The 19,369-nt window shown below is 36.2% G+C and overlaps 1 protein-coding gene across 4 annotated transcripts in view; it reads left to right on the forward strand.

Moving 5' to 3' along the window:
* Positions 1-19,369, forward strand: part of LOC106670312 (atrial natriuretic peptide receptor 1) — a 501,739-nt gene that overhangs the window by 72,425 nt on the left and 409,945 nt on the right. For 3 of the 4 annotated variants that reach the window (XM_024228825.1, XM_014400509.2, XM_024228826.1), the window contains exon 2: positions 2,164-2,235. The gene's annotated coding sequence lies outside the window, so the exon portion shown is untranslated. Of the gene's footprint in view, positions 1-2,163; positions 2,236-11,060; positions 11,217-19,369 lie in introns of those variants that run through there. The other variant, XM_024228827.1, reaches the window with a different exon arrangement.

A 19,369-nucleotide genomic window follows, 5' to 3' on the forward strand; every position in this document is an offset into this window, starting at 1 on the left:
TCACAGTTTGGTATCGAATACCAACAATATATCCAAGAACATACCCATTTCATCCATTCACGGCCTGTCATACAAATTAACCACATTTCTCTTTTCTGATAATTTTAAAATAGCCTTCGAAACTATAAAACTATTCACACCTTTTTTTCCAAATTAAAGATCCCATACCAGTAACAAATAAATCTGATGTAATGTACAAAATCACTTGTTTAAATTGCCCGGAAACTTACATCGGAATTACATCCCAATATCTGGACAAGAGAGTAAAGCAACTTATCTGTGATTGCAAAAACCTCCTATACCACTGGCTACCCACCATTTTAAACACTAACATTACTTCGATTTCAAAAATCCAAAAATTTTAAACACAGAATAAAACAAACATAAATGTAACTTTTTAGAAATGGTTTATATTAACAGAGATAAAAACAGCTCAATTACAGAAGAGACAGATGTAAACTCAGTAACATACCTATAATAAAAAACATGTAACACAACTTATGAAACAGTCATTACATTCTATACATCAGACATTTTATACATAGATTAATTCTTCAACTATGTGTCTCTCCTTTCCCCAATTATCCCCGTAAAAGGCTATTCAGGCCGAACCATTACCCATTTTTTCCCATCGTCGGCTCCTTTCACCTCATAGAAAAATGAATTTCTATCCCTACTTTCTTCCCCACTCCTTAAAATCAAACATATATAAATAAAAACATTAATATCTAACTAACACTCTCAACACAGCACACAACAATAACACATCTACACAGAAAATACACATTTTGAATGAGTATAAATGCTTTGATTAAACCTAAAATTTCTATATTTTGTACATCATTGTATAAATTTATATTCATATATTATATGTATTTGTATAATTTAAACAATGTGTGGAGTTTTGTGAACGTTAGTCAATGATTATTCGGAGATCGTGAGATGCAGTCTGGTGTGACGTAGGTTTTGAAAAATACCAACGTTTCGATCTTTATTGAGATCATCTGCAGGGCCTGGGATTTATAAACATTGTTTAAATTTTACAAATACATGTAGGATGTGGAAAAAATGAATTTATAAAATGGTAGAAAATTTTTTGATAAAAAAAATGAATTTATACAATGGTAGAAAATTATAGATTCAATCAAAGTACTTGTACTTTTCATTTTAATCTAAAATTTTATTTTACTTAATTTTTAATTTTTTCAAATCTATCCTATTTGAAAGAGTGGTTCAACAAAACTTAAAGAACTGATTCAGCGAAAACAAATCCCAGCAAATAACTTTCTACTTCCCTCCAGCAACCATTTTCATCCGCTATTTTCGACTTTATATCGATGAAAGACTTACTTGGAACCACCCAAGTCACAAAGTAATAGAACTAAACAGACCAGATAAAATTTTAAAAATATTACTTGACAACAGGTCAAAACTCTTACTGTTAACAAATGCCTCGAAGAATCCAGTCACTCCATTCCAAAATCCTTCAGTGCTCTCTATTCCGTATCTAAATAAACGGACATTTACATCCAATTTGTCCAAAACCACCACCAGCAGTCGGTACGGAACCTGTACCCTCTGCCTCCAGTACCATCTTTACGATTTGGAAGAAGTGTTCGTGAAATGTAAGATCAGACTGAACCCCAGCTCTATAGTTCGTATTTATACTCAATATACACACAGATCTTCACAACCTATTTGTCGTCAAACCATTAGAAGTCGGTACGGGCCCTGTATCATCAACCCAACCTCCAGTACCCATCTGTACTGTTTAGATATATATATACTGGTATTCACAGTTTCTTTCGTGAAACAATCAGCTAAGAATAAAAAGAAATTTACTATTGTAATAAAAGACAGGAGCAGCCAGTTTTCCCATAACGTGGAATACCTTAGGTTCTATTGATTAGTTTATTTAAACTAAGGCAATATCTAAAATTCGACTGCTCGAAGCATTTCTTTAATTCTTGGCGGATTGTTTCACGAAAGAAACTGTGAAAACCAATACATTCATAATTTCATGTCAAGTAATATANTATATATATATAATAGTAGTCCGGCATTAAAAATTTTCAATCATGCATTTTGAAACTAACAATATTTTTTCTAATGTGTTACTTTTAACAGTTACAATAGATAAATGAATACTTGGTTTGTTTTTAGGTGGAAGAGCGAGGTTCCTGTCTGTTTATTTTTCGGTTGGACTCATAGCCAACTTTAGGAGATTGTTCTATAGTAAGTACCTTACAGTTTTACAATTTTTCCATTTTGTACAATATTTCGTGTAACGTTTTGTTTGTCTTGATTACAAGAACTTTTCCGCTGTGAATGGGTGGCATCAATTGGTTCGAAGTCGGCGTTTTAATTTATTGAAAGACGCGATATATCAAAAGACGACGTGTCCCTAATTAGACCCATAACAAGCCTCCATCACTCAAACTACAAGTGAAAATGATCAAAGACTTTGAGAGAGGCCGATGTAAGAACCAAGAGTCAGTTAAATACTCTAGCAAAATCAAAACAGGATGATTTTTCTTCTTAACAAAACCTAAATGTGCTGTTCTAAATGTACTTATATATTATTTAATGAAAATAGAGTTTATATAATAATTAAATCGATAATGTTATTTTTATTTTATCGATCTTATCGGGATGTTATGTTATGGCGTTTAAACATTTTTTCATGGGGCTTCGGTGGCCGCAACGGTTGAAGTGTTGACATGGTCCGATCACTGAACTAACACTAGTAAAACAATTATATCGTATTTTTATATATTTTGATCGAGTTTGGCATTAGTGGCCCATGATCTTCCTACCCTCCAGCAACGATCTCATACTTCACCCGTTTTTCCGAATCATTGAAGCAATTCCTTCTGTAGGAATTGAATTGCGAGGTGGACACGGCGGCACTGAATTTGAACTCTTAATACTGTTTTTTAATGTTCTTTCGTTCAAAAACACCGGGAGACTCCGAATGACGTTCTAAAAAAATCGAATATTATACGTTCTGACTGAATTTGACATCCGTGGCAAAAAGGCATCTTTACCTCCAGCTACTACCGGTTCTTCCGAATTTTTGAATGCAATTTCTTCACCGCTTATTATCCGAACCATGATGGGGTAGCGTTCTAGCTTCGAACTTTACCACATGTTATCAGCTGACATCCCATCCAATCCTTGAACCACCCCCCCTGACCTTTGCAAGCGATAGAGCGATGATCTCTCTCCAACTTTATACGTTATAAACGCTATGAATTTGTCCAATCCTTCAACACACATCCCACACCATCTACATAACCTTTATTCTCCGCAAAAGGCTTACTTACGTAATATCCCATTCCAAAGTGCGCACCAGGTGCCATTCCTAGAACTTTATTACGACAAATGGTTAATTTTGAATCTACAAACGTCAAGATGTTCTGGCACAACGCACCGCTTTCTTTCACGTCTTCTTGATGTCTTACCTCTCAAGAATAAAATTCTGCATTATAACATATGGACTTACGTTCATATGGACTTATGGACTGGTAGTGAATGATTCAGCCAGACATGCCAATATGTGCCTTATCCAACCTTGCCAATCCATTGCTCAATGAAAAATCTTCGAAGCTCCATTTTACGTACCAAAAGAAACTGCATATACAGACCTACATATTTCTTTTGTCTCAGATTAAATCTACTCCCGTTACCACAAGTTTGATACAACCTTCTCAACCACCATAATCCCTCAAATCAAGTACCTCATTCCTACAAATTCCATCGATATCTCTTTTCTGAGTAAAGAGACGAAGGACCCGAGAATCTCCAGTGACAGTTACACAGGTGTTAATGAAATAGATGACATTATAACATCGTTGGACTACTATTGAATTTAAATTATTGTTGAAAAATCCGATTGCTAAGGCTTTAACACCGGTTGTTACAAAGCCAGATTGTTTTAGATCTTAATATTATTTTCTTCAATCTCACCGAGGGCGTTCTAACCATTGAGCTCAGGGTTCGACCAAGGTTTACTAACTGTTCTTAGCTTTAAACAGCGCTGGATCGTCATTTTCATCAAGGTTAAAATCATAATCATGATTTCTTTTAAACAAAGCCGAACGTTGTAGTAATTAGAGTTATCCTTGTTCTAGATGTGAGCTCAATTTGAAGCGGTTTTTTATTCGTACCACCAAATTACACTTGCGGTCTGTCGTGTCGCTATTATTTAAACCCGGCTTTGCAATGTTTCGACTCACCAAATTGTGACGTATATATTAAACATTCATTTAAACGTTTTATTTAAAAACAAGATCATTCGCCTTCTCATGAAGAAATAAACGTTTTTTACTCCATAAGTTGCAGAAAAAGTTCAAACTAGAAATATTCATATCAGGGATTTCCTCGAGGATTTTGCCGGGTGATGAAACCGTAGTTATCATCCTTGTTTCGGTCTGTTAGACGCGTTTTTTTTCGGTTTCCCAGACGTATTCATTGTTCTATCATCCATATAAGCCGGGTGAGTCTCATCGTAGAAGATTTATTTTCCCTAGATGTAGGTGGTCCAAATATTATCCTCTGGGTAATGGTCATTATACCATGATGGCAAACCGATTTTGGTCCAATTAAGTCAAACAAAGTACAAAGCAAAGAGAACTCACAAACATATAGAGACTCGCATGTATTTGTACCACTGGAGCGATGATAAGTCTCACAGTTGATGGAAAGAAAAAATTAGGACAAATCGTTATCCAACAAATTATAACGAGGACAACAAAGAAAACTGATTAACGAAAAGCAAAAATATCCTAAGCGATTAAAACTTAAATGGAAAGACATCTTAATTAGAGAATTCACATACCCATGGCGCCCTATTGAATGAACACAACTTCCAGACAACCGCTAAGTTCTAAAATGTGTGTGAAAAAGGGAAAATACCTTCAGTCAAGGAAGATTATATCGGTTCGTACACAGATGGATCTAGAACGCAAAAAGATACTGGGCTCTCAGAATCAAATATTACAAGGCGTTGTTCGTAAGTCATTGCTGATAATTTGTATCTGCCTGCTTCTTAATACAATTCCTTCTGGGGATAGTCGAAGATAACAGATTGTTAGGAATCTGAACAAGACTGTTCTGTGTGGACTACGGGGTGGTGAATCTGTATATAGTGGTCGTTACCAAGATAACGCCGACACACGACCTTATGAAAGAGATTAGACCAACAGAAATCGCACAGACCCAACACTGAAAATTGTGAAATGTTATAACGTTCTTGTATCATTCATTCTATTCTTCATTCTCTTCTCTCTTTCAGTCATATTCTGTCTCTCTATCTTTCCCAATGAAACGATTTTCTTAAGATTTACCGGTTTTCCTAATTGATTCGCAACTATTTGTCAATTTGGTTTTAGCCCAGTAAAAACAATAGTGAGTTCTGATTGCAGAAAAAATCAAGAACTTAAATCGTAAAAAAAGAATATACAAATGTTTGGTTTTTAATTTTTGAAATCCTTTCATGCATGAGTATACATTATGTGACTTTTGAAATTGTTTCAAACCCCTCCTGTTACATTAAGCTAAATTCCACGGCAGTTTTCTTGGGATTTAATAATAATTTTATGAAGCTAAAGTGTCATATAAACTTTTATCAAAAGGATAGAGCTTGTAAATAAATTCTAATAAAACAAAATGTTCTCCTCCCCTGAGAAATATGCTAATTTATCTGTATATATTTCTATGTGAATTCTTCATCTTCATAAAGAATGATAGGATTACAGAATTAGATTTCAAATTAACTATACAACAATATTTTCACGAATGTGTCCTGATCGACAAGCTTGATGGCATTGACGTGATGAAAAAGGACATTTTTCTTTTGACCAGAATCGAATAACACTTCCAATCCTCGGATGACAGTGTGTGAAATTCAAAGTATACCTCCCCTTTTCTAATCCAGCCGTATACAGATTTTCTGTAGTTTTCCCACGAGCGAAGGGCAGCCGCTGTATTCAAAGGGGTAGACGACATAAGTTTTTCTTTCATCATAACGTTGCACCTTTCAACCCGACGACTCTCTTATTGATAACCAGCGAATCTTTATAACCGAAATATGGCGACGAAGATAGAAGGGTGGACATAGACTCAACGAATGCATGAATCAACTTCACACCATTACTATATATACAATTCAATTGTATATTGTAAATTAATTTTGCTAAGAAGCTGTAATCTGCATTGATATTTAAACCTATATTTTAATATAATAAAACAACTTCATATGACCTCTAAAAAAATTCTTATCACTCAAACTTGACTTGCTGCAGATCGATAAACATCCAAAAAAATAATAAAACAAATGGTTCCTGACACAACACAAGAAGAGAGAGAGATAGAGATAGATAGATAGATAGATAGAGAGAGAGAGAGCGAGAGAGAGAGAGAGAGAGAGAGAGACAGAGAGAGTGCGTCATTGAGTGTGAGGATTGGAATGAGTTTTCTCATGCATTATATTTCTATTACCTTCCTTCAAATAAACAGTTATTACAGCAAACTTTTATTCGACTTTTGGAATTGTTTTTCCTATCTACTAAATTTATCTCGTATTGTATAGTCTGATTGTGGGCTAAAAATTACCAAATCGGTACGATTCTTTGTGAAAAATACACCGAATCTTTAGGAAAATTTAGATTTTTTTTTCATGGAAACCTTTCAGTGACATGCATGTACAACCATAATGGTATTTACCATTGTGAATCGTTTCCGCGTTAAAGGGTATTAACAAACTGCTCGTCTGCTCGTTTTACCGCTGAAATAAATTAATGTCTGTGGATATAAATAACACCCGGACTAAACTCAGTTGAAATTGTGTGCAACTAATATAACACAAAAATACTACTGCGTTATTTTGTTTGATTCTAGTTTCTTTATAAACTCTTCAAAACGGTCTTTCCTTGCTGGCCAATAAAATATTCAAGTTATTGTCAAGTCATCTATGTCCATTAGTTTATTAAAACATTTTTTTATAAGGTTTTATTCAGAAATATTCGAAAAAGGTTACGGAAAGGGGAAAGTATTTTTAGAAAACAATGCAAAGATAAGCCACACGAAAAGCCTTTCCTTTCGAGAATTGCTAATTCGAGAAAGCGATAAAAAAAAGTGCGCAAAAATGTTGCAACCGTATCAGCAGAAATAACACTAAGTTGTGTAGAAATGTTTATAAACACAAGGTTTGCGTTTTACTATCACACGAAAAAAACATGTAACTGTATGTACACAAAATTAATATTAATTTATTGCGTTAAATACAGTAATGAAGAATGGTTTTAACAATTAAAATTTCTAATTTTTCGATTTATAACACAACATTGCAATATTTGTTTCATTATTTATGAAATATATTTCATTCTACGGCAAAACAAATGGAGAATGAATTTGCTATAGAGAAACGTAAACGTTATTTTGGAGGCCCGCAGATAATAAAATATTGTTCACTTAAAACCATAAGAAAGAGATATGAAAAGTTGTAAACTAACTCAGCCCTGAAGATGTTTACAAATTAAACTAAAGCTTGGCCTGAAGTTGGGAGTTTCTATGTTTTTGTGAACTAATACCTGATTATCACTCAAACGAATCTACACAAGGTCGATCCATATCTTAACAATATTAATAAAATTTATACGATTCAATAGTTATTGAATCATTACTTTTGTAAAATAAAACGTTTATACACCCACATCTGAACCAGTTGGAGAATCTACAATAAATGTTGCTCACTGAAGAGCCGATTCGTCAAATGTTATAGCGTTTTTTAAACCTGTTTTAAAGGCAAACATCGGTTTTTCAATATCATACGGACGACGGGGAAATATCTGCCATTTGACCCTTTGGTACCATCTTGCAGATAGCACGGTCGATGGCGTGAGCCGCCGCTAAATGGGACGCGTAGGAGAATAGCAACCGGTCCTGTGGGAATTTTTGGCAAAGAATAACGGGCTCATCCGCAAGTCAGATAAGCCCTTTTTGCGGAAAAAGCTCTTTTGAAAGTTCTACACCTTTCGATAGGTTCAACAAAAATATTAAAACAACAGTGAAAATGTTGAGTTTTAAACAAACATCTCACCATCTCCAAATAATCATTAATTAACGGTCACTAAATACCACACATTTAAACAAACAATTGGTTTAAACAGACACTTCGTTCAAAGAAACTCATTAAATAATGTTAAATAAAGATTTGTTGTTTTCAAGTATTGTTCTCGGTAAGAATTAAATTTAAATATTATCAAATACGTATTGAAATTTCGGACGAGTTAGATCAGGATCGAAGTTGAACTGCATACAGTTCAAAAATGGGTGCCCAGGGATGGATATTTTTATGATATATGTGATATCCAATCTTTTCTCCTGAAATTACTCAATCATTGGAATTAACCCATAAAATACAAGAGGAAGGACCAAATTAATCACACACCCTGTGGCAATACCAAATACCACGCCAGTCATTCACTCATCACATCATCCTTCTTAGAAACCTGGATTTATGTGATTTTAACATTGCCCCCGTTTACTCGGACGTTACGGGCCTCCATTATTTTTTACATACGTCGTAAAGAGTCCCCTTTTCCCTTGGAACTTGGTGACATGTTTCCTTATACTCGATATACAAAACAATGTGACGGGGACGTCAAACAGATATAATCCTCTTCAACGCCCCTTCTTTCAGAAAATATTCTTTTCGATCACTTCGGCCTTATTTGCCGTTTGGAGACATTTTTGTTTTCAACTTAGTCCTCTCTTTCTCTCTCTCTCTCTCTCTCTCTCTCTCTCTCTCTCCCTCCCTTTCTTTCTCTTCCTCTCTCACATTTCCCAAATTTCCCGCCATTACATTGCCTCCCTCAGCCAGTTTCGTCGGTCCTGGCTTCTCTTACCTTTCTCCACCCGCAAACACCTTGTATCTTCACTTATACTTCACTTCTTCGATTATAGCTGTGTGGCATACGGTGGTCTCTCGGAGGGGGAGAACGCGCGATTGAAGCGTATTATGAATTGTTCCGTAAGATTTGTGTACGGCACCCCACGGGGATCCCGGGTGTCGGGGGTGTATTCTCAACTTTCCTAGCTATTCCCCTCCTTCCGTGCACAATATTTCCTAAGTTGCTTTCTTTTCCAGTCCATCCACACTCGTCGTCCTCCTTACATCATCCAATCCCTCCAATTCAACTCCTCACATCTCACTCGTAAGACCCGCTCATCCCCAATCGATCTTATCCTTCCGCAACATACAACCATACCTTCGAAAGATCCTTTCTGATCCGAAACCCTAAACTCTGGAACTCTCTTCCCCTTTCTATTCGTCACGCTGCCTCCTTTTCCTCCTTTAAATCCCACCTGTATAATCACCTCCTCTCCCTCCAAGCAGAGACCTCACGTTAACATTTGTTATTTTTGTTTAATATTCTCGTAATTTTTTCTTCTGTCCTGCCTTATTGGTATATATTGAGCCAAGATTTATATCTTTTTTTTTTACTTTTAACTTCGTAGAAGGAACTTCTTTTATTTATTTCATGTAAATTATTCTTATGGGACACCAGTCCCAGAATAAAGTTATTTTTCTTCTTCTTCTCCTTCTTCTCTCTACCTATCTAGCTATACTATCTATCAATCTGCCTACTTAAGTAACTTTTTCTTTCTCCATCCCTCAAATACACACTCTGTCTTTCTTAAAATATATCGTTCTATCTTCCGTTATCTACCAAGATCTATATCCTTCTTTCATTTCCCACTTTTTCTCGTCATTTTATAATTTTTCATTTCGTCCTGTATCATTCGTTCTCTTTCATCTTCTCTGTTTCTTTTATTTCTCTCTCACTCTCATCTCTCTATCTCTCTCTCCCCAATTCTTCTCTCTCTCTCTCTCCCTCCCTCACTCTTTCTCTTTCTCTCTCTCTCTCTCTCTCTCTCTCTCTCTCACTCTCACTCTGTTTTCCTTATGTCCATCTACTGTTTACTCTACAACACTTACTCCTCGCCATTTCTTATTTCATATTTATGTGTATTACGAATATATAAATTTTGTCAAGAAAACGTTCAGAAATTATCCACGATCAATTATGTAGATATGTCAAAACGTGATGCCGTTTGTTGTAGGCGAAATTGGTCCTACCGACTTGTTTATTTATCTATTATGGAAATATATTATGTTTACAATTGAAATGGGAGATTTCAAGGGTATAAAAATGATTAAAAATGTTATCCCTCGACCAAAACCTAGTTCAAACATCCCAGCGATCCCTGGAGGTGAGATTGAAAAACTGTGCTTTATATCAACTCGGCCTTGTTAGGAAAAGCGTTTATAACGGCATCAATAAGTTTGAAATTATCTCCTTTTCATATTCCTTCACTTCAATATATTACTTTAAAAAGTTGTAAAATAAAATACACATTGTAATGTTAAAAATATGTTGGAGTATGTTTTTGAATTTGAAGAAGAAAAGAGTATAAAATATTGCATTTGGATGCTACTTAAATTGTCTATTACATTAAATTGTCTAGACATAGTGCGTGATACATAGTGAAAATATGGGTTAGGTATATAGTGGTAGATAGTGGAAGTGAGAGTTATATACAAAAATTGATTGTGAAAGCGAAAGTGATTGATAAAAAGATAGATAAAAAGTGAAAGATCATGAGAGAAAAAATTGAGAGAGAGAGAGTGAGAGAGAGAGATAGATAGATAGAGAGAGAGTGAGAGAGAGAGGGAGAGGTAGAGGAAGAGAAAAAATAACTAGTGTTAGCGCGAGATATTGTGAAAGCGAGAGATGGATAGATAGACTAAGATAGAAATAGATAGAAAGCTAGGTAGATCGGGATATGAGATAGAGATAGAGAGTGAGAAAGAGAGTAACAGAAAGTGATATGCTGAATAAGAGAACGGCGATAGTAAACGATGGAGAGCAATTAAAAAAGAGTGGGGTGCATTTGAGCGGAATAGTGAAATAAGAGATGGACGGATAGATCGATTGAAATAGATTATATTGTTGTAAATAGAAGACAAATAGATAGATAATGAGTTGAAGCCTAGCTGCCGTTGTAGTCGGACGTGTTTTAGTGTGCTCCGCTTTGACTTTTTAGTTTCGGCGCTTTGGAACGACTCTGTTTTTTGCGTAAAAGCACATTATCTCCGTTTTCGCGAAGTGTGACAAGATTTACTTCATCCGTAAGGTCTAATAAAGCAAGTAAGCCATTTGCCTATTCTCGTTGAGTCCTGGGTGTCTGTTGAGAGTCGTGTTTACAGGTCACGGTCATTGCCCTCATTGTTGATAGCTGTTATCGCCCTATCAAGATTTCGGATATAGACAGCGCGTTTACGTGTTGTTCGTGGCATTCATTTATTTAAAATACATGCAGTTCGACACCACTAAGACTTCGCCTAGTAAAAGAAAAACTCGAGCCAAAAGAGCGGGAAGTTCCCTTCAGTCTTTTTCCAAGACGAAGAGGATGTCCGCCTCTAACCAGAGTTCCACTGTTCCGTTGTCAACATTTGGTTGCAATGCTGGCTTCGTTGGCCTCCAAGAAGGAGATTAAAGCTCTCCAAAATGAGGTGGCAACACTTAAAGAGGAAAGTCAGAGTTTAAGGCGGGAGATTGAGATCCTCGGAGATGAGAATAAAAGAAACGGTATCTCTCGACAACTGGGAGCGCAGGAGAAATATCGTTGTAAGGGGGTCTGTAGGGCAATCCTGACGACAATCCATCGCAATTGGTCTGTGATTTCTGTCATCAGTTTCTTCAAGTGGACATTAAAACGGAAAATATTTTCGCCTCTTCCCTTGGTCCAAGAGGTGATGTTTCTGGACCACTCTTTGTTGTTGTTGTTTGGCTTACCTCGTTTCTGGAAGGCGCTCATTATTAACGGCAAAGTCCCTCCTTCCACCAAATATAACTTATTGAAAGCGGTTTACCGTTCAATTTAGTGCTATGGTGCCCAGTTTTGGGCGTTTCAACAACAGGAGTTGGTGGAAAAATTTCAACTTTTCTTTATCAAGAAGTTGTTTGGGCATAACGTCAAATTACAAGGTTTCTGTTGAGACTTCAACCACTCTGGTTCATGTTTTCATCTTCGGCCTCCATGTTACAAACTGCATCAAAACTTTGAATCTGCCTGCTCACTGCCTTTCTCGTTCTCTAGCCTTTGAGGTTATCAAGACAAAAACATTCTGGTTCAAGCACTGGGTTAATTTGGCGGAAATTTACTCATGCCATTTTGATTTTAACGTTCAGGATCGGGATAAATGGTGTGTCCAGTTGATGGTCATACGTCAAAGGATGGACGAATGTTTCGGAAGAGTGTATGCGGTCGGCTCGACAGTCTAACCATTTTCTTTTATATAAAGATCTGCAGTACCCTTCTATCTAATTGTCCCTTAATTCAAATCTGGAGGATGAGATCCATTTCTTGGGTTTATGTCCCATCCTCTCGGAATTTAGATATCCCCATACAGGTCACAGCAGGCTCAGTGGAAGCAAGGTAATTGAATTCCTTAATGGCAGGAACAGTTTGCAATTGATCAGATTCGCACGACAGGCTTGGTCGTATCGTCTTGATCTAATTAGGGAATTCAATTATGATCAATAGTCCCTTTCCTTTTTAAATTAGTATTATTGTATTATTATTATTAATTTTTAGGGGCGTTTTAGTGTGTGGTATTTAGTGACCGTTAGTCGATGATTATTCGGAGATCGTGAGATGCGGTCTGGTATGACGTAGGTTTTAGAAAAACATTTTCTTTATCGTGTCAAAGTTTTTGATCTTTATTGAGACTTTATTGAGACTCTTCAGGGCTCAAAGTGTTTGTTTTCTGCGTAAGTGCCAGTGAGATATTGGCTCAACACGACACACAAGAATGACACAATTAACACTTTGAGCCCAGAAGATGTTCTCAATAAAGGTCGTAACGTTGGCACGATAAAGAAAATGTTTTTCTAAAACCTACCTCACACCATACCGCATCACGATCTCCGAAAAATCTCCTATCTTAGGTTTGCTATATCTCTTCTGAGTGCTGTAAAGCTCTGACACCAAACAACTTCTTTTCTTAATTTGGAAGGGCAAATTTATGCAAAAATCTCATTTTAAATTACATATAAAATTTATTTCTGTTTTGTTAATTAGAATTTCGAATTTTTGTTCCATAATTTAAACGTTTCCCATAGGCTTATATGGCCAATAATAATAATAATTATTTTAATGGAGTCAGACTAGCAACAGTCTCAGCATAAGAATATTTTCACGGATTAAGTACTTCAACGGCTACGGCCCGGAGATTGGTACTTATATCAAGTTTCCTAGAGGGAATATTATTTCGAATATACAGTGCCACGCCTCCATTAGCTCTACCTCCATCAGAAACCTCAAACTCTTCAGGAAAAACGCTATAGCCTCTCAACGTAAAGGATTCCGTTTTCTTAAGGTGAGTCTCCTGAAGAGCAAAGAACAAAGGAGTATGGTCCACCATGATCCTCTTCAAAAGAAAAAATTATTTTTCAGTCCTCTCACATTCCATTGGATAATTGAATCCATATTAATCTAAAATATTCAAGTTTATACCTAACACGAGTCAACTAAACTGACTACTTAAAATTTTCTACAACTCTTTTCCTTGGCCTCCCCTTTTTCCAACCCTTCTTATTTTTGTGGGACTCCATAATTTTGTGGGACTCCATAATTTTGTGGGGATTTTTAGGGGATTCCGTAATTTTGGGGTGATTTTTGGGGACGAAGTTGTTTGATGTTTTCCATCAATCGGAGAAGCAGAAAAAGGGAAAGAAGAGTTGAGTGGTGAAAGGGAAGGGGTCGTAGAGAGGGGAAAAATCTTTGACAGGGGGATCCATAAGAGAATATTGGACCATAGTTTCTACCATTTTTGGTTTCGATTCTTTTTGGTAAGATGACAGAGATGATTGAGTTCGGTGATTTCTTCCCTGACTCCGTCTGACAACCTATTTCTTTCGTGCCCATTTTAACTTTTTTGACAAAGGTAATCCCTTTTTGAATAAGGCCAGAGCTTGATTAAACGTTATTTTATTTTTCACTTTCAGCTCCAAAACTTGTGCTTCATATTTATATCTTGGGCAATAACGCCAAGGTGTTATGTGGGCCCTGACAATTCATACACACTGGAGACTGACAAGGAACAGTCTTTTCGTGCCTTTGCAGCCACATCTAAACATAAAAACCTTCGTCTTACAAGAAGAAATAGTATGTCCAAAATTAAAACATTTAAAACACTGTAGGAGAGCAGGAATAAATGTCCTTACAGGAATCTTCATATAGGCAACGTACAATTCTTTTGGAGCACACGGGGTATTGAATGTAACAACCGATGAAAAAGATGTCCTACCAACATTTCTTTTTAATCGATGAATGCTTATGACTTTAGAACTCTATAATTCTTCGAGGAGTTCTTCATCCGTACCTCTTTCAAGGCCCAGCAAGAAACAACACCTTTTGAGGTGTTCAATTTTACATTTATTTCAACCTTTACCGGTATACTTTATAAATTTTAGTTTTCATTATTTTACTACCTTATTCCTCCTTCCATATAAATTAAACCGACACGACCTTTTTTCATGTTTACTACTTTCCCTACTTCTCTGTTTACTACTCTACATATTCTTATTGGCGAGAGTGATTGAAGGCCGCCATTACCTTCCCCATCCGACTTACAAATAACAAAATGGCTTGCCCCAGAAGGAGAAACAGCCGCGGAGGGAGTCCTATTTAGAAGGGGCAATCGATTTCGAAAATCTTCTCGCCCCACTGGCCTTTCAAATGATTTTGGAAAATTTTGAAAAAATTGAAAAAACAGATGACCATAAAAGAAAAAGAGAAAAACTAAAAAAAAGAAATCTTACCCAACCTAAAACCAGGTTTCTAGGGAGATTCAGTCCCCACACTTCCCAATAGAGAATCCGAGCTACCAACTAACACTTTTCCCGGGGCGGAAGTTTTATAGTCAGGTGATCTCCTATTATTATTTTCTATTATTATTATTATTTTTTTTTTTTTGACACGAGCATCCGACAGCTTGGTCATTTCGGCCCCGAAGCACAAACATACCTATATACATTGATCGCACTCATACTGTTTGGTAGATGGAGTACTCGATATTCCTCCATTTACCTATTCCATATAAGAAACTAATCTAGATTGGGATCGATGGGATATTTTTATAAAATTTCCGCCATAGGCCCAAGTCATACATCCTGAGAGGCGATGGAGAAGCTACGTCGCCATCAGCCCCTCCCCAACCACACCAATAAGTACATTCACTCTTACAAGACACAGAAACACAAAACATATTTTGAAGGCTATATACAATTAAAAATTCCCAATTCCCCTAAAAAGCTGAACAGGGGATTCTGAAACACGATACTGTGTTCGAGAACTCTTCTCAAATCAGGCGGCATGCCTACACGCTCTCTGTATGGAGCCAAGGCATGACACGCCTCTATTATGTGGGACACATCGAGCAACCTTTCTATGGATAAGGGGCACCTGCGCGGGCTATTTTTATTATTAATTTTTAAGGGCGCATTAACGTATTATTATTATTATTATTATTAGAGAGAGAGTAGCGAGAGAGAGGAGACAGACAAATAGAGACATAGTGAGAATGAATGAATGCGATGCTATTTTGATTCGCATAGAGAGAGTGAGAGAGAGAGAGAGAGAGAGAGAGAGAAAGAAAGAGAGAGAGAAAGAGAGAGAGAGAGAAACAGAGAGAGAGAGAGAGCGAGAGAAAAAGAGAGAGAGAGAAAAAGAGAGACAGAGAGAGAATATATATAGGTGGGAGAGATGGATAGATATATAATGAAAGAGAGAGACTGATAGTAAGTGAAAGATATATATATAAGTTGATATAGAAGTTATCCCTTTTCCCAACACACGCTCATTATTGATTTGTTAATATAATTATGCATTACGTCCATTAATATTTGCTAATCATATTAACGTATTATTTATCCATGCAGGGGCTTCCGAATCTTTCAGCGGTAATTTGAAAAGGGTCTAACAGAGTTAGAAGAGCTCGTGTGATAGGCAGCCATTGTCTGTCGAGACGGGCACTGATTATAGTGAGGTTCGCCCTGAAGATTTGCATCCAAAGTGGCCCGGGATTTCGCCGAGAGGGAATCAATCCCCTGGGTTGAACACTGGACACACCTTCCCGGAGAGAGATCCTGTCTTCAGCCGGGTGTGACTGCGATTCTACGATAGGCAGTCCCGTCCACGTCCTTCAGGTTTCTTCACTCCTTTCACCATTTCCTTAATTTGCCAGGTCTTGTTAGCCTTTGTTGATATGACCACAATCCTTTTCTTTATAATTACAACGTACCTGACAACAAGTTTGTATTTAATTTATTTTAGTTTGTCATACATTAACAATTAATTTAAAGGATTAAACATGGTCAGTAGTTTAGGTTTTCTTTTTGGTTCATTTCTTAAGACGAGGAATAAACACGTTAATTTTCTTACACTATGAACATACTTAATCTTGAGTTAAATCATATCTCGCTTTTTTATACCACTTTATTAAAATTTTCTCAAATAATTTTTTGCTTTAAATGTTTTTCTAAAACCTCCTTCACACCAGACCGCATCTCACGATCTCTAAATAATCACTAACGATCACTAAACACATTTCATGTTTTCTTTAGAAATCGTTAAACGATTATGAATTTAAAAAGAAAATTATATTTCAAAAATATTTGTTAGTTGAACTCTTTTTCTTATGGTTTTTTAGGCTCTAACCCCGTCCCTAACCCTAAATCTTACCCTACCCTACTTTACCTAATCCGTACAAAATTTTTATCCTCACCATTAAATACGTAAAAAAACACTTGAAGTTTGTCTGTAGAAACCTTGTGTTATTCATTATCTATATTAGCATTTTTCCATATTAACATGAAATACCATTCCAAGGGTAATGACGGTAAAACCAAAATTGTGAGTAGATTAGCCTGGTAAATACCTGTTGGACGTTCTAACCACTAAGCTACCTCGGACCCATTTATGTGTACTATTTTTTTAGTTATTAATTTTTGTTGTCAGTTCGCTCGTTGATTAGTTTACTATCAAGGTTTTAGGTTAAAAATACTATATTTATTTAACAACTATGGTTATATGTTCAAGTTTTATATATTTCGGCGAAGAACGGGTTGAGTGCTCCGCAGACGGGATTTCTCCCTCCTCGATTTCGGAACTCAATGAAAAAAACTACTTAATGTACTTTACACACAATTTATTATTTTTCTTTTAGAAATTAAACTCTTAAAACTTGACACAAGGATGGAAAACAACTTCCAGCTACTCCCAACGCATTTGGAATGACGCTCCTCTCTCTCTTTACTTCTGTTCTCTCCCCTCCTTCGGGGTTTCTTTTCTGCTTACTGTTGACGTCATTCCCGCGGGTGCACTGACGTTTTCCTTCCCCGACATATAAATNTATATATATATAGCCCCTATCCCAAACAAAAGGAACACGGAGATTCTGTGGTATATATATATATTTATATACCTAGATATATTTTCCAATGCTCTAGTTTATAATGCTCCAATGCTAGTTTATAAACAAAGTATAGAGATAAAACAGAAAAAGATTATTTTAATACACAATTACAATTTGTTCTATTTATGTAAAATGACTTTCGCAATACTTTTGCGTGAAACATCTAGCAAAGTAAAATTAAAATTATCGATTAGTTAATAAGTCGAAGTGGTTAGGGTGTACCCTTTGCCCGACGCTGGAATAGTTAACAACTTGAATGTAAATGTAAATTTTTCCACTTAAGACAGTATAATAACATAGCCCGACAAAGACTAGAGGTGATGAAATTTTAATAATTCGTTTTGCATCAACTCCAATTTAATGCTCATTTTATCTTTCACAACGGACATTGTTCTGTTTCGGTCAAACTACATATTGACGTGAAATATCTGTTTAAATAAGAAAAAAATTATGGTATTTTGATTTCACTTTTACTTTTTAAAAATATTTCTACGGTCATGAAATTTTGGGATATAATGATTTTGTTAAAGCACGTATTAATAACTTGTCAACGCCCAGATGGACGTATGTACGTTCTCATCCGTGTCGGTTTCAAACTGATCTTCTGTTTCCGTGCCAATGTATATTTTCCAATGCTCCTTGCCAATGGATATAAATAGTGTATTTATTCATCGAACCACATCATTTTGCATTGTTCTATAAGAAATGAAATGGCCACACGTTATCATTATCGATTCACATTACCGTTCCTGTGCATTTTAGTTTTATTGCTACGTGAATGTAAAATGATACTTTGTGGGCTTACACTTCCAAGGTCTTGCGGCTAGGTTCGGGGTTTCTCGCTTACGTGAGGTGGTACGTGCTAGTTTTCTTCCGCCCAGTTGCGTGCTTTGACGGTGGAGGGGCAGTGAAAGAATAGGAATTTATTGTTAATTATTTTCATCTAATTGGATTAATTATCTTTGTGTGATTTAATGAGTTCAAACCGGTTTTCCGAACATATTTAGCTCATCCCACGACATGACGATTCGTCCTAATTATCATCTGAAGAACTAATAGAATGTTTATTAAGTTTAAAAGTTTAATAAGTTAGTTTAAGTTTATTAAGTTTAATTAATGTTTTGGTATTTATTTTATTTAGTATCAAAGTATTTTTTTATTTAGTGTCAAATTTTTATTTTTATGATTGTTATTCAGATATCGTGAGATGCGGTCGGGTGTGATGTAGGTTTCAGAAAAACATTTTCTTTATCGTGCCAACGTTTCGATCTTTTATTGAGATCAACTTCAGGGCTCAAAGTGTTTGTCTTCTGTGTAATTGTGCCATCCTTGCGTGTCGTGTTGAGAGTGCCTGTTATGATTGTTTACGTTATTGTTCTTTGAATGGTAACATTTTGAATGTTATGAACATTAGTATTTAAAAGAAATTCAGATATTCTACGATTACAATAAGAAAAAGTCCCATCATCTCGGACATGAGGGGTAAACTGCGTCCACACGTATTACGCACTCCCCCTACCTATAATTACACTGACATAAGCACACTAACAGTACACACCCTAGGGCTACCGTCCCTAGGAAGGTTCTTGAGAGGAAAAATCTCACGTCCTGGAATTGGCGACCCAGTACATAACGTGTCTGGGCCTCCGTCAGCATGCCAGCCACCACTAACACACATGACGATGCACGCGTCCAAGGGCCTCGGAACCCGAATATAACAAACGCAAATTACCGTACACAACACACCACACAAACAACACAGTTCTCTTCTGGAGGTAGCGATCTCAAGGTTTTCTTGTGTGTCCATGAACCCTGGAATGG

The sequence above is a fragment of the Cimex lectularius genome, unplaced genomic scaffold (assembly GCF_000648675.2).
Source record: "Cimex lectularius strain Harlan isolate CLEC.00 unplaced genomic scaffold, Clec_2.1 scaffold165, whole genome shotgun sequence".
In the NCBI taxonomy this organism is placed as follows: domain Eukaryota; kingdom Metazoa; phylum Arthropoda; class Insecta; order Hemiptera; family Cimicidae; genus Cimex; species Cimex lectularius.